Source organism: Uranotaenia lowii, chromosome 1, assembly GCF_029784155.1.
Source record: "Uranotaenia lowii strain MFRU-FL chromosome 1, ASM2978415v1, whole genome shotgun sequence".
Classification (NCBI taxonomy): Eukaryota; Metazoa; Arthropoda; class Insecta; order Diptera; family Culicidae; genus Uranotaenia; species Uranotaenia lowii.
This window is the reverse complement of record NC_073691.1, coordinates 55224930-55249820: the sequence shown is the minus strand read 5'-3', so window position 1 is coordinate 55249820 and position 24891 is coordinate 55224930. Positions and strand designations below refer to the sequence as shown.

At 36.2% G+C, this 24891-nt stretch overlaps 1 non-coding gene across 1 annotated transcript; it reads left to right on the top strand.

Annotated features, from left to right (window-relative positions):
- The first annotated feature begins 24778 nt into the window (after nucleotides 1-24778).
- Trnak-cuu (transfer RNA lysine (anticodon CUU)) lies at nucleotides 24779-24851 on the top strand. The gene has a single exon. It is a non-coding gene; the product is annotated as a tRNA-Lys (tRNA).
- The last annotated feature ends 40 nt before the right edge of the window (nucleotides 24852-24891 follow it).

Genomic DNA, 24891 nt, shown 5'->3' with positions numbered 1-24891 from the left:
AATTTGGCCAGAAAATGCTTGTGTGGCAGGCAATCTGCTACTACGGATTGAAGTCGGCGAGTTTCTTTACAAAAGGAACAATAAATGCTGATATCTACCAAAAGGAGTGTTTGCAGAAAAGATTGCTGCCACTATATAAGAAACAAACGACTCCACCCAACTCCGACCAAACCGGAATAAGCCGTTTAAGGTCCCTTGGTGGAACTCTGAACTACGAAGAAGCCGTAATTCAGTTCGCAAATCCTGGAAACGTTGCTTCAAGGAGAATGTTGATCAAAACTTATCGATCTTATCTCGTTTAGAAGTCGAGTACTCAGCCTTAAAAATACGGTGTATCGTTTCATGGTTGCACCGCGAGCAGTATCAGAGAATCAGCTGATTTGTTTGCTGAATTTTTCAGCAGCGTATGTATATAGTTCGTCAACTCCTAACTGTGCGGATACCAATTTGGGAAATCTGCCGAGCTATGACGTCAGGCTACCGCAACCTCTATTTACCGGTCAGAAGGTGCTAAACGTTCTAAGACGCTTGATCCATCGAAAGTTCCAGGTCCAGATGGAATTCCATTATCGTTGGTTTCGAGAATAGCTGTTTCTCTTGCAACACCGCTTTTTTTAATTTTCAACCGATCCATCTCAGAAGGAGTGTTACCTAGCCGTTGGAAAATTGCTTCAATTTCTCCAATTCATAAGTCTAGAAATGCTCATCGTGTGGAAAACTGCCGGCCAATTTTATTCCTCTGCTGTTTTTCAAAAGTTCTCGAAGTTTTGATGTACGAAACGCTCTATCCAGCAGCTACATCGTTACTTGCCGAGGTCCAGCACGGGTTTATCCGGAAAAGATCGACGTTGACCAACTTGATGTGCTAATATAGTATCTTTGTTCACCGCAGAGGTTGCTGCTTTGAAAATCGCTGTTGAACATGCAACTGAACTTGCCAACCCGATTGTTATCTTAACCGATTCGGCAAGTGCTCTGCAAACTATCGAAAATGGATCAAGTACCCATCCTTGGGTACAGGCCATTAAGTGTGAAAATGTAAACCAAATAACCTTCCGCTGGATTCCCGGGCATAAAAGAATAAAAGGTAATGAGGAATCAGATAAAGAAGCTGCCAAAGGTAGAAACGGCCGTGTCTGGAACAAATTTATTCCAAAAATGGACATAAAACGACACATTTTATCCACCATCTGGCTAGATTGGGAAAGATTGTGGTTCAATGAGAGACAGCTTTTCTGTAGGAAAGTAAAAGCACGTAAAAGGTTCAGTAAGTGTTTATGAGGATCGGACACATCTTAGAGAACATCAAGTTTTGTCACGTTTAAGAACTGGTCACACGAAACTTACTCACCTTACTCACTAACTTGACTCGAGTTGCCGTACCCGTTCTACATGTGAAATTTGTGAAACGAGCTTGACTGTTGAACATATACTCGTATGTTGTCCGCAGTTTCAGACCTACTGAGAAAACCTGGATTTATCGACGTCTATCCGAGAAATTTTAAGCAACGACAGGGAAGCTGTAGAAAGAAATTTAAATTTTCTGAAAATGAGTAAACTGTATGATGCAATCTAACAAACTATTAACCAGAGACGAATTAACTGAAAAAGTTAAAAGTCTCTCTAACTAAATAAAAAACTTGATGTACTATTCCAGTGATTCTGCAACTGATAAAAAAAACTGCAGGTGGACTCAATATATGTCGACTTTGCCAAAGCCTTCAATAAAGTGCCTCATATGGTCGTGATGGAGAAACTTAAGCGCTACGTATTCCCATAATGGGCAACCAAATGGTTGTGTTCCTGTCTATTACATCGTCATGGCTATATGAATATTCGTGGAATTCATTCTACTAAGTAGTTTCGATATGCCGTCTTGTGTTCCACAGGGAAGTCACTTAGGACCGCTTACCCAGTAAGCGCGTCCTCTCAGAAATCGACAGAGCATGCAAAAAATTGAGAGTTGAGTCACTGAACTTGGAATAAAACGGTTAACTTCGGCGACACTCCAAGAACGCAAATATTTTCATTCGGTTTGTCCTGCCGAGATACCTAGAGGCAACAAATACGAATGCGTACATGCGAAATCAGTTTGAATCGTACACTCGTACGGTGTGGTCGCATTTTGTCCCCGTGTCCCGTGTGTGCTTTCAATCGTAGCAGTCGACTTCTTAGGCAGGCGAACACGCGTCTCGAAGGGAAACATACAAACACGATTCGGATTGTGTTCGTTTGTTTCTCTGGAGGGCGTGTCTTAGTTTAATTCGTGGCACTCACCCAAGGCACGCGTATGGTGTGTTCCTCTCTAACGATGTGATGATGCAAAATCGCCAGAGAGATCGTTACGATCCCTCTGGCGATTTGAGTTACCTCTCTGCCGATTCAAATTTACCGGGTATCTTTGTGACTCTCATAAACGACCTAGCAACATTCCTTTAATCGCCAAAACTACTGTTCGCAGATGATTCAAGAATCTTCAGGATCTCGAGAGTGGACTGTGCTGCGCTACAGGAAGACGTCAATAGACTACTCACATGGTGTGGAAAACATGGGATGGAAGTAAACGCCGATAAGTGCTAAGCTTTTTTAGAACCAGAACCTCCTTGGTCTTCGAATACGTTTTTGGTGGCACTCCGCTTGAAAGAGTTGTTACCATTAAGGATCTAGGCATGCTTGTCCAACACCTCGCAAACAGAACAGAGCAGAGAACGAATAACACTTTTATCATTTCGGTTTCCGAGTGCACTGCTCAGCCGATCAACGTTCACTTATCTTTTTGCCGAGTGCGCCCGATTGCGGTTGCTCTGACGGTCGGGTGGACGTCGCTCGCTCTAAAGAAAAGAGAAGGAGCTGGCTAGAAAATTGTGCTCTAGCGACGCTGCTGCGTAGCTCAGTGTATCCATCCGGAAAGATTTCAATGCAGGAATGTTTTCTTCAAAAAAAAAGCCGTTATGCAGTGCGGGACAGTGCATCAGTTGAAGAGGTCCAATGTAGATTTATGTATGAACTATTTCTGTACGTAGCCGGGCCGGGCACTTCCTGGCAAATTATTTGAAAAATATGGTGAAAACCGGGTAAATAATCTGAAATTCTCCATTCCATAAACCGAGCAATATCCGGCCAAATCTGAGGAAACTCCAGACATTCATCTAGTGAAGGAAAACGACTTACATTTTTTTGTTGCAACACATCAGCAGTGTCAAATTTATGTTTGAAGCATACGAAGGAAAGTTTTGGTTTGATTTTTGATGAAATAAACTTTCACAAACTCAATTTCTGACAAACAATTTTAAACTGAATTTGATTTTCTTGTTTCATTTTCCAAATAATGAGGATAAAACTGGGCAAAATCCAAGTGGTTTTTTCACAATATTCGGGCATCCGAAAATTGCTGTATACTTAGGTTTATTGTCGCTGAATCCCCAAACCGGAGTTATCGTCAATGAGCGCTGGCGACATTTACTGGCGACACTCACTGGCGACAAGTTATTATCAGGACGTGTACAACTTCGGGTGTGTTCTTATACCAAAGATTTTTTATTTCAAAGGAAAGTGCCGCAAAAACAATGGATTTTTTCCTTTGGTTTTGGTATAAATAAAAAATCCTTTGGTTCAAATGCATTTTCCTCTGTTTCAAAGATTTTTTCTTTTGAAAAATCTTAGATTCAAAATATTAATGCTTTGATACAAAAACCAGTTTCATTTGATTTAAAGTTATTATCTTTGCCCAAAGGTAATTTAGATATAGATTTAAAAGCATTTATTCATTGAACCATTTTCCATTTATTCCAATTGGAAGGTTTTTACCCTGTTGTTAGGAGTTTGAATAATAAAAAGATACAATTTTAGTTCTTAAATTCTTTTTTATTCACAAACACATAAAACACTGGTTCACTATAACCGAGTAGGGTCCTTGATTTCGTTGACAAAGTTTCGCATTCTCCGTGGGCCGGTCAATAAACTTCCGAAAGCCACTCCAGCTGCTGGCTGGTCCGACTGCCCGAATAGCCAAGACCATGGTAATAATATAACAGAACAATGATATTCAATTGAACAATAAACTTTATCGTAAAATCTAAATATCTATCTACCAATTCTTATGATAAAATCACCATAATATTCAAAGTCACCGTGAACTATCCCGTTTTTCCAAAATACATCATAGTTACTAAATATGTCAGAAGCACGGTATCACAGTAATATTTTTGTGATTATTTCTGTTACAGTGTAATCCATGGTAAAATGCAGATCCAAACCAATACAGCATTGGTAAAAATTTGCTTCTTTTACACATTTATAATTTTTCGTGAAGAGAACTTTTTTCTCTTTTACACAAACGCCATTTATTCTTTGAATTTGTCCGTGGTTTGCGCGTTCAGAACCAGCAAATTTAGAGATTTTTGCTATAATTCTGGCTGGATAGCGGATCGAATAAGGATGACAATTTACCTACGGTAATGCAGGTAAGTTCTTTTATTTTACAATTAGATAACTAAACTTATAAAAATTTCTTTTATTTTATATAGATGCTGGCGAAAAGAGTGCGCGGCAGCACAAAATGGCTGATGGACAGGACATCCAAGAAAAACCCGAATCGAACGGATAGGCCACCAATCTAGTATATCTGAAGATGGCAAAAATGAATGAAGCCACCGGTGTTGTGTTGTAGAAAATTGTGCTTCTGGAAAAGTGACGAGTTTCTTTGAAAACAATCTATAACTTTAAATAAAAGGATCAAACGAATGAAAGTTTATTTTTTATTTTAGGAGGAAATATAAACAAAAAAAAAACAATTAAAACCATAAAATTTCACGGTACCGACGTTCTTGATAAACCATAAATCAACGTTGATGTTCATAATCTTTGAACGATTAAAATTCAAGGGATAACAGTGAATTTCACAGTGTGGTTGACAAAATTGGAAGCTGTAAAAACCATGAATTTTATCGTTTTGTGTTTCCAAATGTATGGGAAAAAGTTGATTTTTTCATTGTTAAGTTGCTTAACAACCCCCTTTTTTCATGGTAATTTTGGCCAAAACCATGAATACCATGGTTGAAAACAATAAGTTTGACAGTGAAATCATGGTTTCATGTAGCGTGATATTCATGGTGTCAACCATAAAATCCACGGTAGAGTGAAAATGAAATTCATGGTGTTTTCATAATGTTTTTCTATTCGGGTGGTGATTGCCGTTGAAGATTGGGCCGAAAAAATACGACCGCGGGATTTGGGGAGGTGTTACTTTGCGCAGCTTTCTCCATGTTCGAGAGACTTGGAAATCTATCCGTCGGCCGTGGTCCTGTAACTATACAAGCGTTTTAGAAAATCTTGAATTCACTTAAATATTCAGTATTTATTAACTTACACTTACCATTTTGCATCCTGAATCCTCCTTATTTATAGCTTACTCCGATTCACCGGTTTGATTTTTAAAACGAGCGGCCGAACTTTATTCGATTTTTCGGTTTTCTGTTCTTCTTGCAAGTGAATGCAAAATATCTTCTAAGTTTGAAGTTTTTGTTTCAAAAAATTATTCTTTTCAGTTTAAAACATTTTTCTTCGGTTGAAAGAAAATTTACTTTGTTTCTAAAGAAATATGCAATTGAACAAATTTCTTTTGAATCAAAGAATTTGTTTAAAATCAAAGTCCAAAGTTATTCAATTCAAAAAGTTTTTTCTTTCTTTCAAAAATAATTCTTTTCAATCAAAACTTTAATTCATTGATTCAAAGAAAACAGGAGCTGGATTCAAAGTCAGATTTAATTCGTTCCAAAATTCAAGTTTACTCTGCGTGAATACAAGGAATCGTCCATCTTGTGACAGGCAATCGTAATCATAGGCATGGTAGGCGAACAATTTGCTGTCAAAAAGCGCTCCGTCTCCACCCCCCACCAATGAGAAACTTTTGGTACTCCTTGCCTATTGTTGCTCAATATGCAACCACCCGTAGCTGTATAGGCACGCTGGTTATTACTTTACGAAAGCGTTGCCAGTAATGATATTTCACAACGTCGCTAGTTGGCAAGGTTGCCGATCACCAGCGCGAAAACTTCGGATTTCAACTTCAATGACAATATGTACTTTTAATATCGTACGTAGGAAGCAATAATTTACAAAAGCAACAATTCGAAAAGTAACATTTACTAAAATTATCCAAAAATCTTTGTCTTTTAAACAAACCGTGAACATTACGCAGGGATCTGGGACAAATTTTAATAATAAAACTTCAAAACTTTCACAAATCGTAAAATTTAGGATTTATCTTCCTTAACCGCTACGCTTTTGATATTTTTCGACCGAAGAAAGCTTTCGTAGCTAATCATTTGTCCTGGTGCAGAACATCAATCTAGAGGAACTCGCTCAGGAGTGAAAAGATAGGTGTTTTGGGCAAAGTTGTTAATTCGCATATTTTGATATAAAATTTAAAGGCGAGAGATTTAAAAATAGCGCGATAATAACAATAACTTTTTGTAGAGCATTTTTCAAGTTTTTTTTTTAATTCAACCGTATCTCCTTGGGTTAAGATTGTAGAACTTTGATATGTTAAGCAAAGTTGTGTATTTTGTTGAGATAAATAACTTTGTAGAAGGAACTAAAGCTCTAAAATACTAAATAAGAAAGTTATGATTTATATCTCGCTATTGGTGGACTTCTAAACTTTATATTTCACTAGCTGACCCGGTGTGCTTTGCTACACCTTCCAAAAATTATTGAAATTTGTGGTCCCTAGTTATTTAACTTTTCATTCATTTGCACAAAATTCTAAGTTCAATTTCAATATCATTTAAATGTTTTTTCAAAATAATATTGCAACGTTTTTTTATTTTAAAATCTTAATATTTTTTTTTAAATCCGTGTTTTAACCCATTCTATGACTCTGGGTTTCTTTGCTTCATAAGTTTATAGCTTATGCCATTTTATTTTTATATATGGAATCTTCGCTGTCCCTTTATTTGTAGGAGGGTCTCAAACTATCCTAGAAAAATTTTCTGAAAAAATAACATCACGGGACACTCATTTTACCTATTCGTTCTCGAATTATTATACAAATTGTGAGAGTGACCCCCTCCATCATTCCTTTAACCATAATGGAAGGAATGGGGTCTCATAACATCAGAAAAAACACTTTTTGTACACAAATACGATTCCATATCATATATGGCGTCATTCTCGATAAGCTCTCGAGCTTTTGAAAAAATGTGTGACCCTTTCCCACTTTATATCTCCCCTCTGGCAGGAGAAGGGGGTCGCAAACCATCGAAGCAACATTACCCGTACACATATGCCAATTTGGTTCCATTTTCTCGATTAGTTAGCAAAATATTAAAAAAAAATATGAGTGACCCTCTTTCCATTATATCGTTCCACTGAATGGAGAGAGGGGTGCTAAATCACCGAAAAAACATTTCTTGTACTCGAATACCCTTCCATGCCAAATTTGGTTTCGTTTGCTTTATTAGTTGTCGAGTTGTGCCATAAAATTTGTACCTACTTGGAAAGAGTGAACCAAGATCAAACATTCCGTGTATTCGAATACATTTCCATGCCCAATTCTGATCTATTTGCTCGATTGTTTGAATGTCCCCATGTCATTTTGGTTCCATTTGTTAGATAAGTGCTTGGTTTGTGCTACATAATCGTATATGAGCTCCCGTCTTCTCTAACTGTATCCCCAATTGAAGGAGAAAGAAGTCTCAAATAAACTAATAACCTTTTTACGTATCCAAATGCTCTCCCATGCCAAAGTTGTTTTCATTTGCTCAAGTTATGCGAAAAATTGTAAAGGAGCTTTCTCTCTCCTCCCTATCACGCAACTGGAAGGAGGCAGAAGTACCTAATATTCACAAAAAAATACCATGTGCTCAAATACCCCTACAAACCAAATTTCGTTCCATTTGCTGGGTAAGTTCCCGAGTGATGTAAAAATTGTATGGAAAACCCTCCTCCCTTAAAATTTTACAACTTGAAGAACGGAGGGTTTTCAAAATATCATAGAAACACTTCAAATACCTTCCCTCACAAAATTTCGTTCCATTTGCTTGTTAGCTATCCAATTATGCTGAAAATTTTAAAGGAGCCCCTCCCCCCCACTTTCTATCCCCTCACGGAAGGAAGGAAGGATAGCAAATAATGAAAGAACTATTTATCGTACCAAAATAAACTTCCAAACCAAATTTGGTTTCATTTGATCGAATAGTTTTCAAGTTATGCAATTAAAAAGGTATGAAAGCCCCCTCCTTCATTCCTCTATCTTAACTGGAAGTAGGGAGGGGTCTCAAATAATCATAGAACCATTCCTCGTATTCCCCTACCCTCCCATGCCAAATTTGGTTCAATTAGCTTGATTAGTTCTCAAGTTATGTAAAAAATTGTAAGGTAGGCCCCCTCCCTCCTTCCTATCGCCTCACTGGAAGGAGGGAGGGGCACCTTATATTCATAGAAACATTCCTCGTACCCAAGTACCCTCCCATGCCAAGTTTGGTTTGATTTGCTTGATAAGTTCTCGAGTTATGAAGACTTACTACTTTTATATGAAAGACCCCCTCCCCCCCTTCCTGTTTGAGGGAGGGGTCTCAAACCATAATAGGAACCTTCCCCGGCCTCCAATACCCCCACCTGCCAAGTTTCATGTAAATCGGTTCAGTAGTTTCGGAGTCTATAGGGAACAGACAGACAGACAGACAGACAGACAGACAGACAGACAGACAGACAGACAGAAATTCATTTTTATATATATAGATATCAAAATATGCGCTTTATTTTACAGAGCAATATTGTCGAAAACACCAGCATTCTATCTTAACTACCTTTGGCGTTATTCATTTAGTTCCGTTAGATTTATATTCTGCATTGTAAATTCTGACACACTTCCAAACATCGATCCAGACGCAACCAATGAAGACAAACCGAGTTTTCTGTAAAGCTTCTCTTTCGCCCGAGTGCGAACGAATTAATCTGCACCGAGAACGCACTTCATCAGTTTGCTTGCATCTCTTGCCCACACTTGGGTGGACGCTTGGTCGCTCTGGAGGTAACTGAGCATTTTTTAAAGATTCTCTGCTTGGGAAGAGCACAGCGAAAAAAATACACGCTCTTACTCTGAACGGGCAAATCTGAGGAGCGATGCCAAGCATGGATCTAGGAGTAACCTTTGATCAGAAGCTCTCGTTTAATCAGCATATCGCGACAACAACAGCTTAAGCCTTCGCTTTGTTTGGATTCCTGCGACGACATACTTTGAGTTTTGAGTACCCATACGCTCTCAAGACAGTGTTCTGAACGAAGTGTTTTGGAATATGCGGCAGCAGATTGGGCACCCTACCACTCTGTTCACATCGAACAAATTCAGAAAAAAATATCTTCATTATGCACTGCGTTGACTACTGTGGCGTGACCCCGTAAGGCTACCGCCTTACCCACAAAGGTGCGCTCTTCTGTCTATATCGTCTCTGAGTCAAAGAAGAACATTGCAACATATTTGCAAAGAATGTTTACGTACGATATCCCGACAAATACTATTGACTGTCCACAATTCCTAAAAATCTTGAATTTGCACGCCCCATCCCGCCGTTTGCGCAACCAAACCACCTTCTGGCTACAAAACCTAAGCGGGTGGTTTGTCTATGTTGACAGGTCTTCAACGATGTGTCGCACCCGTTTTGACGTCAATGTATCCAAATCAATGTTTAAATGAGCAATCCGTGACGTTCCCTAGCTTCAATATAACTTTAATTTAAACATAAAATAGTTTTAATACTCGTTCTTTATGACGGCAGTCAAGGAATTGAACAAATAAAAAATAAATAAATAAAACAGCTGAAAAAAACTACTTAACTAGAGTTCTTATGGTAAATCGTTCAATGAGTGCTAGAAGGTTCAATCAAGCACAATCGGAAAAAAATCGTTCGGAAAATTGGTAGCGATGGTCAATTTTTCTGTTTTATTTGTTCAGCTGGCAAAATACAATCCTGATTTCATGTCTACAAGGTAAAAAAGCTCTTCCGGTAAATAAATAAAATAAGGTGGCCAAATCGCGCACCAAATATTTCGACCACAAGTGGGTTCCCAGCCAGAAACTTTTCGTTGACAAGTCTCGCCTGGATGTTCCGGAAATAAACAAGGAGAAAAAATTAAAAATTTCTAGTACGTGAGGTGCCTGACGAGTTGTGGAAGCTGCAAATCAAACAGTTTTACATAAAGATTGACACAATCAGTAGTTAAATATACAAAGAAGACTGCCTCCAAATGCAATAGTTTTCCCTGCGTAGCACTTCCATAGGTTTCACAAAGATAATAGGTACCTACTTCATTTTGGTTGGATCTGAAATCGTGCCATAATGCGAAAACTGCTAAATTTTCCATAACTTTGATCAAATTACAACTTTTGAGTAATTTTGAAGGTTACGCTTCAGGCAACAGAAAACGTAATAGAAACTAGCCTTGAGTTGGAAAAAGTGGTTCTTAGTATGCCTTATAGATGGCGCACGGGGCGCCCTAAAATTAAAGTCGATACACTTTTTCAATGCACGCCACCTCAAAAATCACTTGACAGATCGCCCCAAATATAAGCACAAGTAATTATTAAATTACTACGAAGCTTCTCTGAAAACACACTCAAAAGTTATTTCCAAAACAAAGTTTTTTTTATCGAATACACTCCTTAGTAAGGAGTCCTTACAAATAATAAATTTACACAATCTGCCAGCTGTAATCTAAAATTGTGCTAAAGTTCATTTTCCATATTGACCGCTTTCTTAGATCCACGGTGATAATTATACATTTTAATTAAGCCACTTAAATCGATGGCAATACATAAGTAGTTCCGTTTTCGATGACAAACCAGAACCGCCACTGAATTTGCCCTTTTCAGAACATAGTTTAGCATCTTGTTTCTCACTTTCGAGTTTTGCCCATCATGGAAACTGGCAATGAAAGTGACGAACACGTGCAAATGATTCCGGGAGCTCAACCGAATCACTTGGATATAATCATCTGAAGTAGGTGCTTTCGGTATCACAAAATTTCCAATAAAAAGAGAACGCGTCGCGGCGAAGCTGGAACGGGATGATTGATAACTCTTTTCTCATGACTGAGAAGCTCGAACGAGGCCAGGATGTAATGAATCGAATAAGCATAATTTGTGTCGAACGGCAAAAGAGCTTTTTGCCGAATCCGGTCAAAGGATGAGCAGCTAGCTCTTATCACTTCCTATCATTGTCAGCTGTTGAAAAATGGCTAAGCTAGGAAAAAAGTCTCGTTTTGTGAAAAATGGATCATCGTTCAAATTGATGACACTCTATGTATTGCTGCCGAAACGATTGTTGGAGCGTGAATCGTTGATATTTGGTTATTTTTCTTCCTGATTGTTGGATTACCATTGCGAATTAAACTAAAAAAAATTAGAAAATTTCCAATAAATTATTTCACAACAAAATAATTCGAAATGTTTACAACAGATAAATTCATACTGTGCAAGGTGACTTTAGAAAAAAAAACTTCTCTAAATTGTCGCGCTTCAAAAGTCGTGCGTGGGTGATCGGAAATTGAGGTAAATATTTCTCGAACGACCGGCAAAACAAAATATAAAGAAAACAAGAAACTAAAATGTGACATGTTATTTGTTCAACACCTCTGGCTTTGCTGTTTGGGGCAGGCTCCATGACATGTATCTTGTGCACTGCCCCATTTTTCTTTTTTTTTTTTTTTGCTCGAAGCGCCACGGAAGTGGGTTTCGAAATTTTGCCACAATTTATTGACGGAATAAAATCGTACATTTTGTGTCGATCTGAGCTGCAAATTTAGTCGATACCTTAGTGCTTGGCTTGTTCACTTGCTTGAGGATATAATCCACCGATGTATATGTCATTTCGGTTGGTCAGGGGCCTGTCAGCGACATGATGTCGAACATGCCGGTCGTGATTTTACGATTAAGGTCCTTCCTTTTCGACCAAAAGCTCGATTTTCTGGATTTTTTTTTGTTATTTTTTCCTCGAAACAGATTACTTTTATGGTTACAATGCTTATGGTTTGATAAGATCAAAAATGAACACAAACACATATGGGATTAAAATTGTGAATGTACAAAGCGCAAACACATCAATCTTATGCAAAATTTTGACGGTCTCCATGTATAGAGAAATGTAACCATAAACAGCATCTCTGAATGATTGTCTCAGAAAAAATCAAACCAGAAGAAACAGACCTTCAATCTCCTCAACAAAATCTGTTTGATAGAAGCTTCGAGTCCTCTCACCAAAAAGAACAGTTTTGAGAAGCCTATCAAATAAAAGGAAAATTCCACCAAAAGAATTTATCCAATTAAAAGTTTTCAAGCGAAACGCAGCATCTCTAATTGTGCCTGGAATCGCACAACTTAGACGAATTAGTGTATCCACTTGAAATTCGTTCTCTTCAGCAATTTTCCACAGACCTGACTAGACAAAACCAAATCGAAGCGAGACGTGGAAAAAAATGATTAGAAACAAACAGACAGCGGTATTTCTTCCTAAATTCGCCTCTAAGTAGTGTCTCGGAGCGTTTCCTTCCCATCGGAGAAAAATCGGAAAAAGTCGAAACATAAAACCAACGGCCAATTATTTAAGTTCTTCTCTCGAAAAAGCGGATTCCTAGCTAGAGCTTCACCGTTTTTTTTTCTAAGACATTTCTTCTGCCATGCATGTTTCGACGCAAGTTGCGTATAGTATGAGGATGAATTTTGAAAAGGTATACTATAAATCATCACCATCTTTCATCATTGTTCTGAGTGTGGAACTGGTAACAGGGTATCGCGTAGAGTTGAGAGATTTTTTTATAATTGGAATGGCTTTTAAAATCTTAAAAGAGTTTCAATAAATGTTATTCCCTTGAATTATCAAAAAAATTCTATGAATAAATTTTTAATCGAAAATGTCAAAAAACTAGTCTGTTACGTCTTTACATTTTGTTTTAATTTTCAAATAAACTAACCGATTTTTATAGTTTAGTTTTTTTTCCAAACAACACAACCTACTTAAATTAGTTTTTTGGGTTTTTTTTTTTTGCAAAATTTTCTTGGATGCCAATAGATTTAGAATAGATTTTTTGATAAATAAATTGCATTTTAATATACGGCGACAAAATATTCAGAGCTTTAAATTTCAAACTATGAATCATGCGCTTGAAAATTTATGAACGTTTGACTTTTTTTTCAATCATATTATTTCAACGATTGGGATTTCTTATTCAAAAATTTACATATTTATTCGTGATTTTTTATTCGAATTCAAGATTATACCGCAGAATTTATCTATCAACCCTTCTGGATTTATTCAAAATTTTTATTCGAATTCGTTTTCTGGTGTTCCGAAATATTGGTATTTTATTATTGAACTAGACCAGTGGTTTTCAATCTTTTTTCACTCAGCGCCCTCTTTTGAAAAATTGTTGAGCACAATGCCCTCCTGTGGAAATTTTAGAAAACCTTTAAAAAATGATAATCTTCATCGTTGAAAAACCATTAGCTTTTGGCTATATGTTGTTGTAAGACTTAACTCAAAATTCATTCAAATTTATATGAGGCCTCCAAACATAACATAAGCGTTTTTCTAGAAATTAGCTTTTATGCACTTATACCCTTTGGCTCCTAGGAACTCATATTACTTGAAACCTCCAGTAAACAGTTAATTCTATGTAAAGTTTCCTCGACAAAATTGTATAGTCAACATTGATTTGAATTATTGAATACAAACTAATTACTGTCAAGCTGGTGGAATAACGTGAAAAAAGTATTATTTCTTGATATCTGAATTAAAATCCTGTTCTAAGTTATGCAGAATTCACGGTTCTTTAAGTTTAAATTAGATTATAATAACTGAATTCCGGCAATGTTAGTGATAACCGAATAGATAAAACTTTTAATTTAAAAGATTATCTATGGCAAATGGCTCAATAGACTTTTTGAATCGATTGAAATAAAAATGAACAAATAAGAACATCTAATAAAAATTATCTTTCCTTGACCTTTTTTTTCATTTTTTCTTTCAAAAAAATCTATCTCTAAGTCATAAATGACGCCTTTTTACTCAGATTTTTTCGAAGGTTTAGCAGATGTTTTGAGACAATACATTTAAAAGATTATCAAGCATTCTAAAATAATGAAAAATCAAGCCATCTAAAATATATTCTTTTGTATGTATGTATGTATGTATGGTTCCCCCATCGGTAGCAAGGTCCTGCCTATGTCTGTGTGGCTTGGCCTTCGAATTACTTCTAGGGCTTCCACGGCCGATGGTTCGTCGAAGGAATACATCCAACCCTCAGAAACCTACAATGGTTGGCAACCCACTCCGCTTGCATTAGTGTCTTCAGGTTATCCCCAGATGCATTCCTTCTAAAAAAATTATAATACTTGTATCTGCGGATTAAGGAATAATAAAATGCAGGAAAATGGATGAAATATATCAATATGAACATATAATGGTAAAAACAAATAAATAAAGATATCAAATTGCACATGAATATAAATATTAAATACAATAATAATAATAATAACAGTAATATAAAAGTAATAGTAATCAAATATAATCCGATACATATAATGATACTTATAATTGTATTTTTTTTAAAAGGATACAGTTCTGCCATGATACAATGGTGTATCATTCCGTGCCGTGCCGAGAAGAAACATCAGTTAACACTACTAATCAGAGTGTTGGAATATTTTGTAGATATGTGCATATGTGTGTAAGGAGTTTTGTTTTAATTTTTATGGTACTAAAAAAAAGAAAACTCAGTTGAAGTCATCGCAAACTAACATGGTAAAAAGGAACTTAAATATTGGTAATTAAATAAAATTCAATGACAGTTTCAGCAATTTTTATACGCAAAAGAATTAAAAACTTATTATTTTAATCAAAAGAAGTGAGTAATACTTATTAGTAAAACAAAAAACTTTTTGAAAACATTGAACTTGATGAATACAAATTGACAAAATTGTTAAAGCAAAATAGGGTGTAAAGAATACATTTCCCTCATTCGTTAATCTGCTGTTATTGGTAGTGGTGTCTTGAATAGGCGATCCTTGCTGTACACACGCATATTAGATCAAATCAACCACACACACAACTTTGTTAAACAAATTCACCACTAAGCAAAAAAAAAAATTCACCTTTTTATACTGAAGCGGTTTTACGATCCTTGTATCCGTACGCGGCTTTTTCTTAAAATAATCTATAATATGACTTATGAGTTTCTAGTACAGAGCAAACTAGCAAAAAGGCGTGTGTTCAGTATATGTAATGTATAAGTAAAAAAAAAACGTGTTAGATGTGTGAAGAATAATCAGGAACGAACTCACCGGATTCCATCTCAGCTGTAGATTTTTCCCTTCTTTTACTGATTATACACAATTGAAACACACGCACACCATTTGAATACCGCTGACCGGGAGACGGTAGTGTGAGGAAAGAAAAAAAGCCAACTTTGAAATCTTCTGAAACCTGTCGCCATTTTTTTTGTATAAATTTCTATTATTCACTAAACAAAACTTCCAGACAAGACACTCTACTTCGCTTTCTCTTTTTTGAAAACACAAGTAGCAGCATCACTTTTCTTATCCTCTTCTTTTCTGATTAATTGACCGACACAACAGGAGCTCACCCACCAATTAAAACGACCGTCGTTTTGCGATCGCGGGAGCGTACCACACCTATTTGCATGAAGCAAATTAAACACTTTTAAAATAAGATTTCTTTCGAATTCCAAGTTTTACCATTTTGACCGCTACTATGCTTATTATAACCGGCCACTACTCACAACTCCCGAGTCAAAAACAAAACACAAGCGCGCGGGAGAAAAAAACAAAATCGACCGCACGCGACGGCAACACGAAGCGAACTGAGCCATCTAAAATATATTCTTTTAAGCATAAACCAAAATAATCTAACAAAACAAAATCATCATGTAGGAGCGTATACAAAATCTGTGACAATAAAAAAAAACATTTTAGATAAATTATTATAAAAAACATTATGGAGATAATGACACAAAAATTTGCTTGCAGCTTTGTGAAATTATATATATTTTAGTCTTAACTTGATGTTTAGTTCTGTAACGTAATTTCGTTGTTTTGCATCGAATTTACTCGTTGTTATTTTAAATCAACGTTGTTTTGTAATTTTTTTTTTTTTTTTATTCATAAACTATATTTATTAAGGCAATTCACTTCATAAAAGTAGTACTGTGCCGAGGGTCTGATTTGGTCTTAGAATTAAGAGGAGGTTGGAAGGGGTTTTTGGATGTGGATGGAGGGGTAGGGGAAGGGATACGATCTATTACACTGGTCGAATTCCGATTATCGGAGCTGATGAGTGTAGCGTTTATTCGTCGTGGGTCATCTTCAGCCTCGTCACCTGAGGCGATGGGCGAAGCTTGAGGGGTTGATCTCTTGCGAGGCGGTGAAACGGTCAAATGTATTGTTGGAGCTGGAACTGGTGTGGTGCTTTCTGTCGAGTGATGTTGATGCATTCGTTTTTGGGGTTGTTGTTGCTGTTGCTGGTCTGTCGGTTGGTTCGATTCGTTCGGTGTGGTGTATTTTTTCGGCTGCTGTTTTTTCTTCTGCTGGTTGTAGATGTCATTGTGATTTTTTACAACTTCTGCGTAGCTGGTCGTACTCGGTGTTGCAATTAATCTGCGAGCTGCGTCGAGGGTGATATTTTGCTCGGTTTTAATTTTCAATACGGCAGTTTCGTATGCGTTCACAGGGCAGTTTTTGTCGAGCGGAGAGTGGTTTCCGTTGCAGTTCGAACAAAATTTTGATTTTGCGGTGCAAGTTTCGCTGCTGTGAATTCCAGAGCAAACTATACACGCTTTTTCTAAGAGACATTTGCTTTTTGGGTGTCCATATTTTAAGCAGTTTCGGCATATTAAGGGCTGCGGATAATAATGCCGCGTCCTTAAGCGTATAAAACCGAAATTTATAAATTCCGGCACAACCGTCGAATTAATAGTTAGCACTAGTGTCGGTGTTTCCACGAGCCCTGCTGATGTTTTCTTCTTGATCCGTCTCACAGCTATAATTTTTTGGGCCGATAACTCTTTAAGAAGTTCCTCTTCGGACATACCTTCGACTTCGTTGCATCTTACCACAAATTTACGACTATTTAGCTCGGGGTGGCGGCCAATTTCGATTGGCGTGCCATCCAGAAGCTTGGAAAGAGTAAATATTTTTCGGGCTTGTTCTTTGCTTCGGATTCTCAAAACGTACCAACTTTTGTTCTTTACAAAGTAGCCACTTTCGATTGGGCCCGCAAACTGCTCGATCGACCTTCCAATAACGAATGGATTTTTCGGCAGTTCAGATCCATTTCTCGCTTTCAGGAACATGTAGTACAATCTACCATGCACTCCTTGAGGGTCCATCCATTCCGGAATGGTCCTGGCCGGATGATCTCCGGGGGAAGGACTCATCCCGGGAACAACAAACTTGTTAACGTATCTCTCATTAAAATAAAACAATAACCTTTCACTGTGGTGCGCGAGCTCGTAAAAATACGTCCGACTCCACTGAAGGCAGAAGCTAAACTGCTGTTTTGTAATTTGTGAAAATGGTAATTACGACCTCACCGCCCCCTGAGCCCTTACAACGCCCTCCAAATTTCAAAATTGAGCTCACCGCACCCTGGAAGCTTTAAACGCCCCTAAGGGGGCGGTAGGGACCACTTTGAAAACCACTGAACTAGATCGTTAAAAGTTCATAATCAAGCAAATTTTTGGTTCAGAATAAGGAATATCATTTTGAATGAATATTTATTGGCTTATCGGGAATGCCATATATTTGAAACTTTGATTCTGATTTATTTGGAATCGTATCAGTAAAATTAATATTGGTTTCGAGTTGTCATGGCCATGAGTAGAAAAAATGGTTTTGGGAATAAGTTCCCTTATTCATTGTGAATTTTTGGTATTGTTGTTATTTCTAGCTAACTTTGAATTTCGAAAATCCCTCCTACATGGACGAGTCCTCAAACAAACTCCATGAGTTCCGCAGTTGCATAGCCTAAATAGCCAAAATGACTGAATCGGGAATTTGATATATGTTAACACCTCCTATATATACACACCTTGCTTAAATTAAAAAATTAAGCTTACACGTACTCTAAACGTTATTTTGTTTAAGCACTTTTTGGTCGTTCCACCCTTTATTCAAACGAAATCTTTAGATAAACTGCAGCATTTTTTTTATGAATGATGAAATTTTTCTCAGGAATTTTGAATATTTTTGTGATTTAACTTTTTTGTAGATATATCATTTAACTTTTTTTGCGTTTCACCTTTTAACGATCGTTTCACAAGGCAACAAAATTTACATTTTTCTGAGGTGCAAAAAACTGATTCCGATTAATTTGAGGGTGCTGATTCCAAATCTATGATTTTTTTTATCAGCTCTCGTTTACGAAATAACTTTGGAAAAAGGGTAAAAATTCATTTAATCCATTTGGGCATTTTTTGTGAGAAACTGTAGAACATTACAAAGATATGATATTTAGAGGGTTAAATTCAATGATCAATTTTCCCGAAGATCGTGACTAATTTTAACTTCTAAGAAAAAAGTTATACGAGTTCTCTTATTAGTTTAGCTTGATTCACTACTCACATCCACCTGTATCATTGAATCCGAAATGCTGTATAATCAATTTTCACAAAATAATCTACATTGAAAGTTTTTTTTATTGTTAATGAATGTATCATGTTTGTCCCTTTTTTACAATGAATGCATTTCGAAAACCATGATCGTAGGCGTGGCTCAGTAGAACGCCAATGGTTGCTACTCCGTGATTAACCGAGGCCATTAATTTTGTTCAATGGTCAAAAGAATGATGCTTGGGGTTAACAGCTCATTCTCATTGTACAAAACTGATGCCCTCTCTTTTAACATCAATGACGGCGCCGGCCACGTCCAAGTAGTCAATAGATGAATTGGAAAAGAGAGAAAAAAAGATGAAAGAACTAATTTGTGCATTAGGACCGAGGTCACCTCTGCATCCTAGCAAATATTTTTATTTAAAGGATGGGTTCAAAGGATATGATAAAGAGACACTTTTGCCTAGTGTGAAGATCTTTACAAACAATCGTTGCTATCCTAAACTCCTGCTGATTTCTTGAGAAATTTGGAAATTTAATAGCTGATTGATAACGATGTTTCTATGTTACTTTTCAACGAACAACTATTACAAATTCTATGGTGAGCATCGATCTTATCTGTTGTTCTTATCCAAATATGAACATATTTTCTCAAATATATTGGGTCATTAGATTAGTTGACAAGTAAGCATAAACTTAAAAAAATTTAATAATTTTGCAATCTCATAAGGTCTCTTCATTGATACTTTAAACCGATGTTTCATAATTGTTGTGTATTGACCTAACAAATTCTAATAAAAAACAATTTTACCATATCATAAATCTTGAGTGAATTACTGTCACTGATCTTTTCTTGAGAACAGATTATCACCCTGAAAAATTTATCGAAAAACGTGGAAAGCTCTGAAGATGGATAGTCTGTTTTATAAATTTGAAAATTGAAGAAATTCCGTAACACGTTTATTTTTTTATTTAAGCTTAAGATTAAATTATTGAAACAAAACCTAAAACAAATTTACAGATTTACATAAATTAGGCGTTAAATTTTGTACTTTAATCAAAAACACTAATTAATGGGTAAAGAATATAGTACTTATCTGGTACTGATTTCGCTGATTCCATCTCGGTCTCGGTCTCGGTCCTGTCTATTTGAAGTCGTAACCGGTTAAAAAATGACCTCGCTGTGTCCGGTTTTCACCGCCTACTCTAAAAAAAAGACTTAAAAGACTCAAAAAAGTTATAGCGGGAAGTTGTCTACTACCGGACACTTAAGGTTTTTAAGCAATAACTTCAAAAATAGATTTTTGTATCAACTGATTTGAAGAGTATCAATATTATGATCACTTAACTATATAAGAACAAAATTAATTTACAACATATTCATATGGTAAGAGAAATCATTTCATGTTAGTTTTCACTCATTTCCAAAAGTGTTGTCTATGGCCGGACACTACAAATTACTTCACCAAAGGCACAAAAACGTAGCAAAATGACTGAAATCACTTGCACAGGTCTTGTGAGTATGTGTTTTCCAATACTGAACGTTCTATGAAGCCAGTCATAAAAGTTTTTTTGACAAACCAGAATGAAACATTTTTATCGAAAAAACTAAAGAAAAATTGTCTATGACCGGACAAGCAAATATAATCTTGAATATTTGCTTGTCCGGTCATAGACAACAATTTGGTGTCGTTCATGTGCAGTTCAAATTTGACAAGCCGAAGAAACTGACCACAATACAAATGCAAAGTTTAGGCGATCCTCTCCGTACTACTAGGCAAAAGCTTTAAAATGCCTATCATCATCAAAGTAAACCTTTTCAGATTGGATTACCATATTTCTAGCACCATATCAGGCTACTATTTACTTTATTTACTTTATTTGTTTTCGAAAAATCTATGTTGTCCGGCCATAGACGACTTCCCCCTACGAGTTCTCTAATTGTTTATTTTCCCAATTAAGCAAAATACGGCTGTTTTGGCGAAATTTTCGAGAAATCTTAGCCCAAATTGAATCTTAGATATTTCTTAAATCAGAAGTCCAATAGTTTCGCAGCCTTTAACAAAGCTGTTGAATCAATTGAAATCTTGAATATAAAATCCTCGAAGACTTTTTTCGCCAGTGTCAGAAATAGTTTTAATGTTATCTTGCAAATTTTTAAACATTGTAGAAATTAGTATTTTTAAAGCTATATATATCTGAATCTATAACACCTAGACAAAATCTGAAACCTCGATTGAATGGAGGATAGTAAATAAATTAAAAATCCGATTTTTGGTTTTCATGGAGGTTTGTTGGTTCATCAGTTATCAATGATCGATTTTACTCAAAATCAATCAATTTCAAAATTTCCAGACGCGACATCACTAAAATAAGACCTGATAGACAAAATCTGGCAAATGATTCGAATTCAGGACGCCAAAATCTTCCAAAAATAGTTGTTAAATCATAGGAACATAAAATACTGTTCTCTAGTGCAAAAAGTGGGTGATTTTTCACTCGGTTGCAACGATATACAATCCATGTGGAGCACATCTCTCAGTTTTAAGCTTTTTTTTCTCAGAATTAAGCTTTTTTCTTCAGATTCAAGCTTTCCTCTCCTATGCTTTCAAGGCGAAAAAAGCTTATATCTGAGGAAAAAAAGCTCAAAAACGAGATTCACTTACACTTGCAAATAGATGTTGGTCACACGATACCCAGATCCCGGCAACGATATACAATCCATGTGCAGATCCCGGCAACGTTATACAATCCGTGTGGAGCACATCTCTCAGATTTAAGCTTTTGTTGACAGATTTAAACTTTTTCCTTCATATTTGAGCATTCATCTCCTATGCTCTCAAGGCAAAAAAAGCTTAAATCTGAGGAAAAAAAGCTTAAAAACGAGATTCACCAACGCTTACTTAAAATATGTTGGTCACATGATACATAAACAAATCCTGTATCGTTGCGGGGATCTGCATGATACATAGACTAATCCTGTATCGTTGCCGGGATCTGGCTAAATGCAGAACCCGGCAACAATATACACAGATCCCGGCAACGATACAGGATTTGTCTATGTATCATGTGAACAACATCTTTTAAGTAAGTGTTGGTGAATCTCAATTTTAAGCTTTTTTCTCTCAGATTTAAGCTTTTTTTGCCTTGAGAGCATAGGAGATGAAAGGAGAAAAAAAGCTTAAATTTTAGTAAAAAGCTTAAATATGAGAGATGTGCTCCACACGGACTGTACATCGTTGCCGGGATCTGCATTTAGCTTAGAAGCTCGAGTCATATCATCTTTGGTACAGTACACTTTTCAGAGCATTTTTGGCACAGAGATTTGCTTAATAGGCATTGGTTTTTTGCAACTTCTTCCATGGGTGTATTCGATGGCCAAATTTCACAACAACTCATGATGTGTTAAAACCTGAAACTTCATAGTTCAAATTTCATCGAACGAAATATAGAGTAGGTCCCTTATAGCGCAGCAAACCTTAAAAATAACATTGAAGGAAAAATCATTTAAAGGTTGAAACAAGAACCTGCCTATTCATTAGAGATAGTAATACCGGTAAAAGCCCATTTGCACTTCACGCAAAAATGAACATCAAAAATCTTATTTCGTCCATAACTCAACAACGCGACGAAATAAGGTTTTGTAACATAGTGGAATCGGTGGAGAATGATTCAAAGATGGAATATCGAATACCGGCTTTACTGAAACTAAATTTCTCGACATTGAGAAATAACCATGAAATTTGAATCAAAAAAGCATTTCGAAAGATGTTTTCAATCATTTCCACTTTTAGGACAGATTTGTATTGTATAAATTGAATTCAAGTCTACAGCTCAAAATTTTTCTTCGATTTTTTAAGTCGATAAAGATGGATATTTCTTAATTATTTTGTTTTCACAAATGTGACAAATCCAAAACATTTCATTTGTTAAAATGCTTTATCAAAATCCATAAGCCAAAGATCATTAAAAGAAGCAGATTAAATAAATATTCAAATTACCATGAAACAATTAATCAACATGAAATATTGGAATTGAACCATCTACACAAATTCTCTCTAAACCACGAACTTTAAAATTGAAGGTTGATTCTTTTTTATTTCCCTCTAACAAAATATTTCCAAATGTATCTCCAGACCTTATTCCAGAATTGAATGTTTTGAAAAATAAAAAAAGGAGTAAATGGACTTGTTATTCTGTTACATTTGGACAACAGTTTTCACGGATAATAATCTTTAATTTTGTAATTATCTATCACATCTAGGGGGGGAAGTCGTCTATGGCCAAATATCGCATATGGCCAGAAAACACTGATTTCTCGAAAACGCATTAACCTAATAATGTTTTGTAAACATGAAAATATAGTTAAAAGTAGCGTGATATTGTGTTTGTATAATAGTAATTCAATCTGTTAAGGTAAACCAGCGATAGGCATCAAAAGCTTTTGCTTAGCAGTACGAATAGGATTGCCTAAACTTTGCTCTTGTATTGTGATCATATTTTTCGGATTGCAAAAAATGAATTGCATATAAACGTCACCGTGGTTGGGTATCTTTTGAATACAGTACATATAAGATGAATGACCGGACAAGCAAATATTCAAAATTAAATGGGATTTCAACTTAAAACACTCATTGTTTCATCTCTATATCACCCTGAAATAGCAGAATTTGCTGTCCGCTCATAGACAGTTTTCCTCTAGTTTTTTCATAAATAAATGTTTCATTCTGGTTTGTGAAAAAAAAACTGATATGAAAGGCTTAATCGGATTTTCCGTATAAAAAAAAATCCATATCCACAAGACCTGTGCAACTGATTCGAATCATTTTCATACGTTTCTGTGCCATTGGTGACAACTTTGGTGAAGTAATTCGTAGTGTCCGGCCAAAAACAAGACTTTTGAAAATTAGTGAAAATTAACATAACATGATTTCTCTTATCAAATGAAAAGTCTTTAGAACTTGCAATTCCGGATAGAAATTCATTTTTTGGTTTTCAAAAACAAAAGCTAGTACGTAATAAAGGCCGCTGTTTTAGGACGATCTGCTATGGCGACCGTTCAAAAAAGTTCATCGTGTTTCAGCATAGTCGATCTTTGTTATAGTGTTTCATATTACTTTCTATAAATAGAGACTGGCGCTGCATCAGGCACTGAGGTCTATGTAAGCTCAAAATTAATTTAAAAAGGTATTATTATGAAATGCTAAAGGGTAAGAAACATTTGTTGTAATCCAACGGTATTTGGGACATTTGACTAAGTTTCTCGCTTCGCATTAAAATAAATTAATATTGTTAATTAAACTCAAAATTCTGATTTTTAGTTCTACCAGCAAAAACAGCTTATTTGCTGTTCGAATAAAGTGCATTGTTTGTTCAAAATTATGTTAAAAAAATATAAATAACCACCCTCTTACATCTGCGAATCACAGTTTTTTCCTCATATTTATAGGAGAAATAATCACGTATGTATATTTTTTATACTCTACGCCCATCTTCCCCCATATCCTTCTCCCCTCCTCTCACCCGGCTCATCATGCTTCCACCCACTATTAATCACCGCGTTCGCCGTTTGGCGCTAGTCATTTGTCAAAAAGTAAATAGAAAAAAAAGCCGAAAGGAAAAAAAACTAGTCGTCTGCCGAACAAGTCGACTGTTCCTTTTCCATCCTCCTATTAATAAGCTGTATGTCCGTCGTCCGTCGTCTGGGACGGCTTAAATCCGCTGCCAGTCGTTTGATCCATGGTATGGGCATGGAATCCGAGATCGCATTACACGATTTTCCATCAATTAGCTAATGATGCTATATAAATATGCTAGACTCTTGCTACATTCATATGTTCTGGGGCCGAGAACGAAAACGAAAATAGAATATTCCCGGCCCGTCTGTTTAAAGCTGATTTCAAACATCTTGATTGACCACCACATGAGGTGACCGAGCGAATAACGAGGAACACCTCGTAAACAGTTGATAACAATTTGAGTGTGTTTTTTTCTTGTTATGAAGATGGTACTATCATGTAAATCCGCGTAGGATTAGTAAGTGATATGGTCTGTTGATAATTACAATTTTATTTGGTTTATTTTATTTGCTTTCGGTTCGTAGCTTGATTTGTTGCTTTGTTCATCCTCAAGGGCAGTAAAACGTGAGCATTCACAAGCCCGGCTAGCTCAGTCGGTAGAGCATGAGACTCTTAATCTCAGGGTCGTGGGTTCGAGCCCCACGTTGGGCGGCGATGCTTTTTTGAATCACGGTTGAGCAACAAATTTCTT